Below are 8,870 nucleotides of genomic sequence, written 5' to 3'. Positions count from 1 at the left end.
AGACGGGATTGCAAGGCCAATGCCGTGCTTGCAGTTTATCAGCCGTTGGAATTTTTCTTTGCACTAACAGCCATGCATAAAATTTGTGCTTTCCTTCTGCATGTACTTTCCAGATCGACATCTCATCAAAAGTGCAGAAAGAGCCTGTGAATTGTGCCATGTATGCCGACTTGGAAGTGTAAGTACCACTCGATGTCCATCTCCAAACGATTTCATCCAGTCTATCACTGAGCACTGTCTGTTGTACCAGATCCCATAATAATAAAAATTTTTGTCATCTCTTTGACCGTACATATATGCCACAGACCACGAGTCCGGCTCTAATTATGTAATTCTTCCATTACTTTCCTATTTTTGCGCCAGGCAAGCTTAAAGAGTCCCGGTGCGATGTCCATTAGTGCTCGACCATTTAACTAGGAAGATTTCCAGAAGAGTGCCTTGCAGACATCTCCCAGATTCACAATGGTGCTAGCTCTAAAAAGTTGCCTGTCAATTGCATTGCAAAGAACTTCCGAGCCCACCCACGGCCGATCAGGATCTGTCCATTCAAGCCATAGCCATCGCAATCTCAACGCTCTACCAAAGAGGTCGAGGTCCAGCACTCCCAGACCCCAAACTTCTTTGGTTAGCTTGTTTTTGTCCACCTCACCAAACAGTGCCCTCCATTTGCTTCCGCTGCTCCTTTCCACAAGAGACCTCTCCTGATTCTATCCAATTTTTATGGCCCATTTTTTAAGAGCAAATACTGTAAGAAAATGCACTAGCATGGATGACATAACCGAGTTCATTAGCCTAAGATGCCTTGCCTTGTTTAGCAACCGACTCTTCCAGGTAGGCAATCTTGTAGCCATCTTATCAATTAAAGGTTGTAAATCAACTCGCCTCAAACGCTTGATATGGAGTGGTAATCCCAGGTATGTGCAGGGAAAGCTCTTTATTTGGCAATGAAACCATTGCATAATGTCCTCCACATCAAGATGGTCACACTAAATTGGATAGACTGCACTTTTGCTTGCACTAGTGATCAATCCAGAGGCCTGACCAAAAGCTATCAAGATCTCCACGACAACCTTCACTTCATCTTTGAATGGATTTAGAAATACGGTGGCTCATCTGCATACATGCTGGCATAGAGTCTTGCTATCCTATGTGCAGTTGGTGACAACAAGTTTTCAGCAGTGGCAAGGTCAAGCAATTTTATTTTTGCAAGGGTTCCATTGCCAAGATGAAAATAATGGCGATAGTGGATCTCCCTGTCGAAGTCACCTCCAATGCTTGAACCACTGTCCTCTTGCTCCATTTAGGAACACGATAGAGGAGGCATTTGCAAGTAGAGTTGAGACCCATGCTCGCCACTGTGTACCAAACCCCATCCTTTCAAGTACTTCCATCAGATAATCCCAACGCACACTATCAAAGGCCTTCGCAATATCAAGTTTTAGGAATAGGGCTGGGTACCTTTCCTTGTGCAAATCTCTGACCAAATTTTGCATGTAGAGAAAATTATTGTGGATGCTACAGCCTTTTATGAATGCACTCTGAGATCGAGATACCAGCCCATCCATGCAGTCAACCAACCGATTTGCCATAAACTTAGAGATAAGCTTTGCCACGCTGTGCGTCAGATGTATTAGTCTATAACTCCCCACATGTTTTGCATCTGGCTTCTTTGGAATCAAGATCACATGCGCTGAGTTAAGGTGTTTGAAGTGTTGATCTTGCTGCTGAAAGAAATAGTTGACCGCTGCCAATAAATCACTCCTGATTATCTCCCAACATTTCTTATAGAAGATGCCAATGTAACCATCAAGCCCTAGTGCCGGCTTTCAGCTCCATTACAACAACATGCACTTCCTCCTCGATAAACTCATCTTCTAGATATTGTAAATCCCTTCTATTTATTACCAGAGAATCCCAGTTGAGTGTTGCTGATTGGTCTGGTGGTGAGCCAAATTGGGCGGTGAAGTGATTTAGCAGGCATTCCTCCTTCTCACCATGGCAACACAGTAACATGTTGCCAGATTGTATTTGTTGTATGAAATTTTTCCTCTTGCGGCCATTTGCCTGTAGATAGAATAACTTTGAATTTGCCTCTGCTGCCCTGAGGTTGACCAGTCTTGACTTTTGTTTTTCTCAAAGTTTTTCAACTGCTATTAACTAGAGGAATTTGAGCTTGAGTTTTCTTTTCAGTTGGATCTCAGCAGCACTCAGTGCCCTATAATCTTGTACCACGTCTAGGATCAGAAGCAGCTGCTTTGCCATGCATAGCAGTAATCTTGTGTTACCAATCTTGGACTGAGACTACGCCCTCAATCTCTTGCCTGTACATTGCAACTTGGTGTGTAGCCGCAGGAATGGATTCTGAATGGCCAATGGCTGATTCCACGCTTGCTCGACCACCTCACTGAACCCCTGAACAGATGGCCAGAAACTCTCAAACCTGAACCCTTTGTATGATGGAACTGTAGCTCATCCGACAATCAAGAGGGGGCAGTGATCAAACACCAACAAAGATAATGCCTATGGCAGACACCCAGGCAACATTAAGTCCCATTCATTTGTACAAAAGGCCCTGTCAATTCTTGTTTGTGTGACGTCATTGCTCTAGGTAAATTTCCTTCCCCTCAGATTGAGTTCTTTTAACTCTAGGTCTTGCACCAAATCACCGAAAGCACCCATGAGACGTCTATTGAGATTTGAAATACTCTTATCACTAGCTTGCAAAATCATGTTGAGATTTGAAATACTCTTATCACTAGCTTGCAAAATCATGTTGAAGTCACCAATGAGAAGTCATTTATCTGAGACCACTGACTTGATTGCTCGTAATTTCCCTAAGAATTGCAACTTCTCTTGGTCATCTTGTGGGCCATATACAATTATAACCCACCATTCTGAAACTTCCATTGTTGCTTCCACTTTTGCAGTCACTGTGAAATTCCGATATTTAGAAGTTATTATTCTGTAGTAGTCTTTGTTGACAGCAATGATGGCCCCTCCCCTTGTACCATTAGCTGGTAGATAGGCAAAGTTATTGACAAAGTTCCGTCTCAAGGGCTCCACAACTATCTGGCCATCAATCGTGGACAGTTTGGTCTCCTGTAGACATGCAATTGAGCAAGCAGTATTAGTCACTAGGTCACGAACCACCTTTCTTCTTGCAGCACCATTCAGCCCCCTGACATTCCAGTTTGGCACTTTGCACCTTTGCTCACTCATTATGAGACCGAGACCATCTCACACGGGCTACTGTGCCGCTATGTAAGGGTGGGGCAGGGGTTCGGAGGTTTTCTCGACCTGCGTGAGAAGGTCTTCTTCTTCTTAGCAAAATACCCGGGGGCTGTCTAACCCCCCTCCCCCCCCCCCCCCCCCGCAGGTCGAGTTTATTTTTTATGAGACCGAGACAACTCAAACACCCCCCTAATGACACTTCCCACAATCAAAATCCTCCATGTACTCCTGACCTCCACAAACAGCAAGACGAAATACAACAAGCACCACCTGTCGATCTCCACCATGCCAACATTCAGAAACGCAACAGCAGCCCACCTAGGGCAGCCACACTACACACATTAACTGAGTAGAACACATTGAGCAAACTGGGATGGCACACACATACACACAAAGGATACATGATGGCCGGCCATCCATCAATCTTCGGCCTCCAGCGCTAGTGCACTGAGAGGATCCACACCATCTTGGCTAGAGAGGCCAAACGGATCGTTGAAACCATCAACCACCACCTCCTTTAGTGGCTATGTGATTGGACTCTGAATTTGCTGTGTGCCACTTCATCCACCACAATGTTCTGCTCAATCATGCCACTCTTCTTCATGAGTAATTGAGTTGCCTGTTTTTCCATGGTCAGGCTGGTCTTAGTCTTGTTAGCGATCCTCTCACTCCTCCTACTCTCAGTGTTGTTTTCTACATTTTCCTTACCACGGGCCCTGATGTCGTGGGGGCCAACGGCGTGGGGAGAATAGGCTTTGGCATAGGTTTTGTCTCTCATTGGATCCTGAGCATCCTGTCCCTGTGCCGCCGTTTCATTGGAATGGAAATAACAGAGATCTGGCTCATGGAAAGTGATTTTCTTCTCCTTCTTCTCTTGTGCAACACCATCATCCAAGCTCTGGCTGGCACCACCCACAGCTATGTCGTTACCTGCCCGGACAGAGGAGCGGTTGTCCTCACCAACGATGGTGTGTCCACGGCGATGGAAACCATCGTTACCATGGCTTCCCTATCTTCCTCCTCCACGACCAGGTGTAGCACCAAGCCGACTAAGCTTGTAGGAGCTCGATGGCGGTATCTACTGTGTTCCACTACCTCCTACGCCACAGCCGCTCGGTGGACAATGGTCACCCCCTCCACCAAGCCTCGAATGGACCGACGCTCGCGAGATGGTTGGACACCCATCCACAAAACCATGGTGCCACACGAAGCGGTGGCGAACTGGCCACTCCTCCTCCGGCTCATCAGTTGGCACTCCGCTGATGTTGTTCTTGTAAGGTGAGTAGTCTACAACCCTATCCAGGTGCAAGATCACCTCATAGTCTAGCATCGCTGCCAGACCAGTGCACAACTCCTGCAACTCCATGTTTTCTAATCGAACGAAGTAATCCTCACTGGGCTCTACTGGCTCGGCCACCCGGAGCATTGGATCCTTAGACCAAACCCAGACAATGAAACACCCTAGTTCATAAACGGTCTCCCTCTCTAAGTTGATCTCCTCAATGAAGGACTGCTTTGGGAACAAGTGTAACACTAACTTGACTTGATGGGCATGATCAGGAACTCCTTCAATGCACACACGAGAGCGATATAGGAGGCTGCTAGCAAATGCACTCACCTACTGAGTCCACGACATGAGATGTAGGGCCGTGGCACCGGTAGTGTGAGCTCCCTTCACCCTTGCCGTGTTCCTCAGCTTTGGGGAGGTGAACTGCAGTACGAAGGTGGAGGCCGTCATCCTAGTAACCCCCAACTCATGCGCTGGGATGCGTAGTTGATGTAGAGAATCCTGATGCACCTCAGCACAGGTCAGTCGCACACGCGCATCACGCTGAACGGCAACGAGCGTGCAAAGGGTATGGTTGCGCTAGGCGTTGCGCATGTTGCCGATGCAAGTGGCGCATGCCAGAACCTGCTCCAGGTGTCTCTCCGGGTCGTCGGGGATGAACTCCATGGACTTCTTCATGCTCAAGGATGGAGCAGTTGTTGCGCCCCCAGCCGCCCCACGAGTAGCAGATGTGTGCAGCCTGGACAAAAGTACAGGTAGTGGCATATATGTGGACACTGCAGCAGTGGCGGAAATCAAAGCAGAAGGTCACCGGCAGTGCCGCGCTTTGTGCCCTGAGCGAAAGCACAAAATGCACTTTGGTGGGTCACGACACTCAGCAATGCGGTGGTTCTTGGCGAAGCAGTTGAAGCAACAGCCAGTGGCTTTGACCTTGAGTAGCTGGAGAAAGTTGGTATTGCTCGATTGACGAGGCCCCAGTCGGTCCTTGATGGCGACCACCCTATCACCTAGGCGGTCATGAATGTTACCCACCTTGGGGCCAAGCCTTCTCCAAATCGAGGTCCGGTTCTTATCCGGTCTGCCCACGTTCCGTCTCCATCCTTCAGCGTCCAACCCCTTGGATTGGTTGAATCTTGGTTTGAAAGTCTTGAGCCCCACCAGCGCTTCCTTGTAGGAGACATAATAAGCAGCATGCTTGACAATGACTGAACGGAGACGCTATGCCGGTTCTACCGGGAATCTCTCTTCTCCTGCGGGGCCTCCGTCTTCAAAGCATCATCCGTAGGGTTGCCAGTAGATTCGGCGCTAGAGCAATAATGGAGCTCCAACGCCTGACCTTGTAGTGGAGTAAAGGCATATACAAGGGATCGACATGGAGACACCACGCCATCCGGAAAGAGGACACGCTGGAACCCGGCTGGTGGGACAGTAGGCAGCGAAGCTGTGGTGCGTGCCGCTGGTGGGTCACCGAGCAGTGGACAGGTGGTTGTGGGACGTGCCGCCAGTGGGTCACCGGCTGGCGAGGTTGGTGGCGTGGTGCACAAGCAAAAGCAGGAGGGGCTCTTCCCTTCCATTTCCTCTCTACCAAGATACTGTCGCTAGCCTGGAGCTAATTTTCACCAACACGGTTATATTGGGTCAAGTCGTCAAGTACTAGTGCAAATTCCAACCAATTTCTGCGGATGGCTATCTATCGCATATGTGACCGATAGCTATCTGTTGCCCGCGTCGTTGGTGGACTGATTTTGGCCCATATACTCTTTAAGGCCTGCTGTGCGGAGTCTATATTCAGCCCGATTATGATCCGTTTTGTTTGTTTTTCTTTTTTTTCCTCCCTTTCAGAAAATTGTATCGTGTATTAGTCTTAGTTGTCGTGTATTTAGCCCAGTTAGATTGTTTATATTGTTTCCTTTCTTTTTTTATTTAGGATGAGATATGTTGGGCTTGACTTTTTTTCTTTTCTTTCTTCTTTTTGCCTTTTTTGTCTTTATAGTATTTGCTTTTCTTTCCTTTTATTTTATTTTTTTGTTTTCTATTTTGTTTTATTTTTTATTATTGATTATTTTTATTTTAAATTTATCTAACCTTTTAGTTTTATTTTATTTTGTTTTTTCTTCTTCTATTTTATTTTATTTTTATTTATTATTATTATTATTATTTATTTTTATCTTTTATCTTTTCTTTTATATTGTCTTTTTTGTTTTGTAAATTCTCTTCTTATTTCATTCCTTTTTATGTTTTTAGTATTTTGTATTTGTCTTTTTATTTTGTTTGGCACGCTAATTTGTTTGCCATATATACATATTTTGTTGCGTAAAATCATTTTGTTCGTCTTTAGACTAAAGCATTCATCCGTGCGAATAATTTATTCTCTTGTGGATCGATGTTAATCATGTAGACTAATTTTTTCACAATTCTAAATTATTGTCCATTTTTTAACTAAGTTATTCAGTGATTTGGATTTATTTGTTTGCGATGTTCAGTTTCTTTTTTTTTCATCTACAATCAATTTGTTTGTGATGTTCAATATTTCTGTTTGTGCTATAACATTATTTTGTTCATCATGTTTAATCCTTTGTTCATGTTGTTCAAACCTTTATTCGCAGGAATCAAAACTAATTAATCTATATTAAAAATGAAGTGTTCTTACCCCTACTTTGAAGTGTAATTGTGACTTTACCCTCATTTTCTCAACTTGTGATTTTGCCCTCAACTATTCACAAGTCATTGCGAGGGTAAAATCGCATTGACTTGTGAATAGTTGATGGTAAAATCACAAAGTTAAAAAATAAGGGTAAAAACACAATTGCACTTTGAAGTAGGGGCAAGATCACCAAAAAAGCTTTAAAATATTTTTAAAAAAATATTGTACAAATATAGTCAAGTGTGATCTTGTTTTAAATATCTTGTTGTAAAAAACATAATGGTGCAATCAGAATTTAACCTTAATGTGCCATTTGAGATTTATGACTTTTTTTAGTTTCGAATCTACATGCATATGGATGATGGCATTAGTTTTGTCCATCATGCATGCATTCAACAGCTCATATATATTTGTTGGCGCTCGTTGTTGCCACACTTTTTATGCTATTTAGGTAGGATTTTTGGATCAATTGTTACACTAACCCGCCACTTGGTATAAGAAATAACCCCATTGTTGCATATGTTTTGTATTTTGAAGCACTTTGTGTTTTGATAGGAAATACAACATAATCAGAGATTTCCATGCAAATCTTAATTCATAACTGGATGTGGGTTGTCAGAAAAGGCCAGCACATGAAAGGGGAGGACCAGATGGGCCAAAAAGGGCCAAGCTTTTTGGCCTGATACCCTATAGGCCGATCGGTCTAGCCTATTCCAAGGCCCGGTCGTGCTCCCATTTCTTCGGCGTGAAGTCTACAAAGTTTCTAGGGTTTTTCCAGCGACCATTTGCCTAGAGCCGTCTCCCAACCAACTTGGAGAGGAGTATAAATACCCCCGTGAAGGACCACAAGTAGGAAGAGCCATAGGAGAGGAGATATATCACGCATATGCCATTCCACCACCACCACAAGGTCATGAACAGAGAAGAGATTGAATCTATAAGAGGCCACCCCAAGGCGGAGCTCGGGAGGAGGAAGAAACCCCAAGCCGATCGGCTTGGAGGTGCTCAGGCCAATCAGCCTGTGGCTCTTCTGCCCTCATTCGTCGCCCCATTCGATCTAGTTGATCTCCATAACCTTCTTTACTCCTTTGTGCATCATCATGTGTAAGATCATGGAGTAAAATTTCTATTTATCCTCGGGATTGTAAGAAGATCTTAATTTGTAATCGTCGAACCTCATGTTGAGATCTGTTTTTTATCATTTATCTATTAATGATGCTTTTATATAAAATGGCTAGCCAGCACTACTTTGGGTTGCTTTGTTGCTTACCTAGAACTATCATCATGCTATATTTTTATTGTTGAATAGTTGATTACCCTCATATGGTGACAGTATGTGGGAGGAAAAGCGTTCAGCATGGTTCACATTCACCCACTATAACATTTAGATCGGGTTCGTTCACTCTTGGCGGTTGCATTTGCAAGTGATCCTAGATCCCTAGGACAAGCATTCCATCTGCCTTGTCTACACCTACATCTCCACTACTCTAATCTAGACTACTTTATCTTAATCATATTCAATACATTGAGCTTTTCTGGTTGCATTGATTATTGTTTAGCTAAGCGTGCAAATCTCTTGTTCCACAGATTAATAAACCTTAGGGGAGTAATCTAAGAGAAAAGTTATAACTGATCCGTGCGCTTGCAACTGCCAGCAACGCTAGAATTTAATTTTAATGCCCCATTTGAGATTTATATTTTTTTAGT

The sequence above is a fragment of the Setaria viridis genome, chromosome 1 (genome assembly GCF_005286985.2).
Source record: "Setaria viridis chromosome 1, Setaria_viridis_v4.0, whole genome shotgun sequence".
NCBI classification, from domain to species: Eukaryota; Viridiplantae; Streptophyta; class Magnoliopsida; order Poales; family Poaceae; genus Setaria; species Setaria viridis.
Note: the sequence above shows the minus strand (reverse complement) of the source record.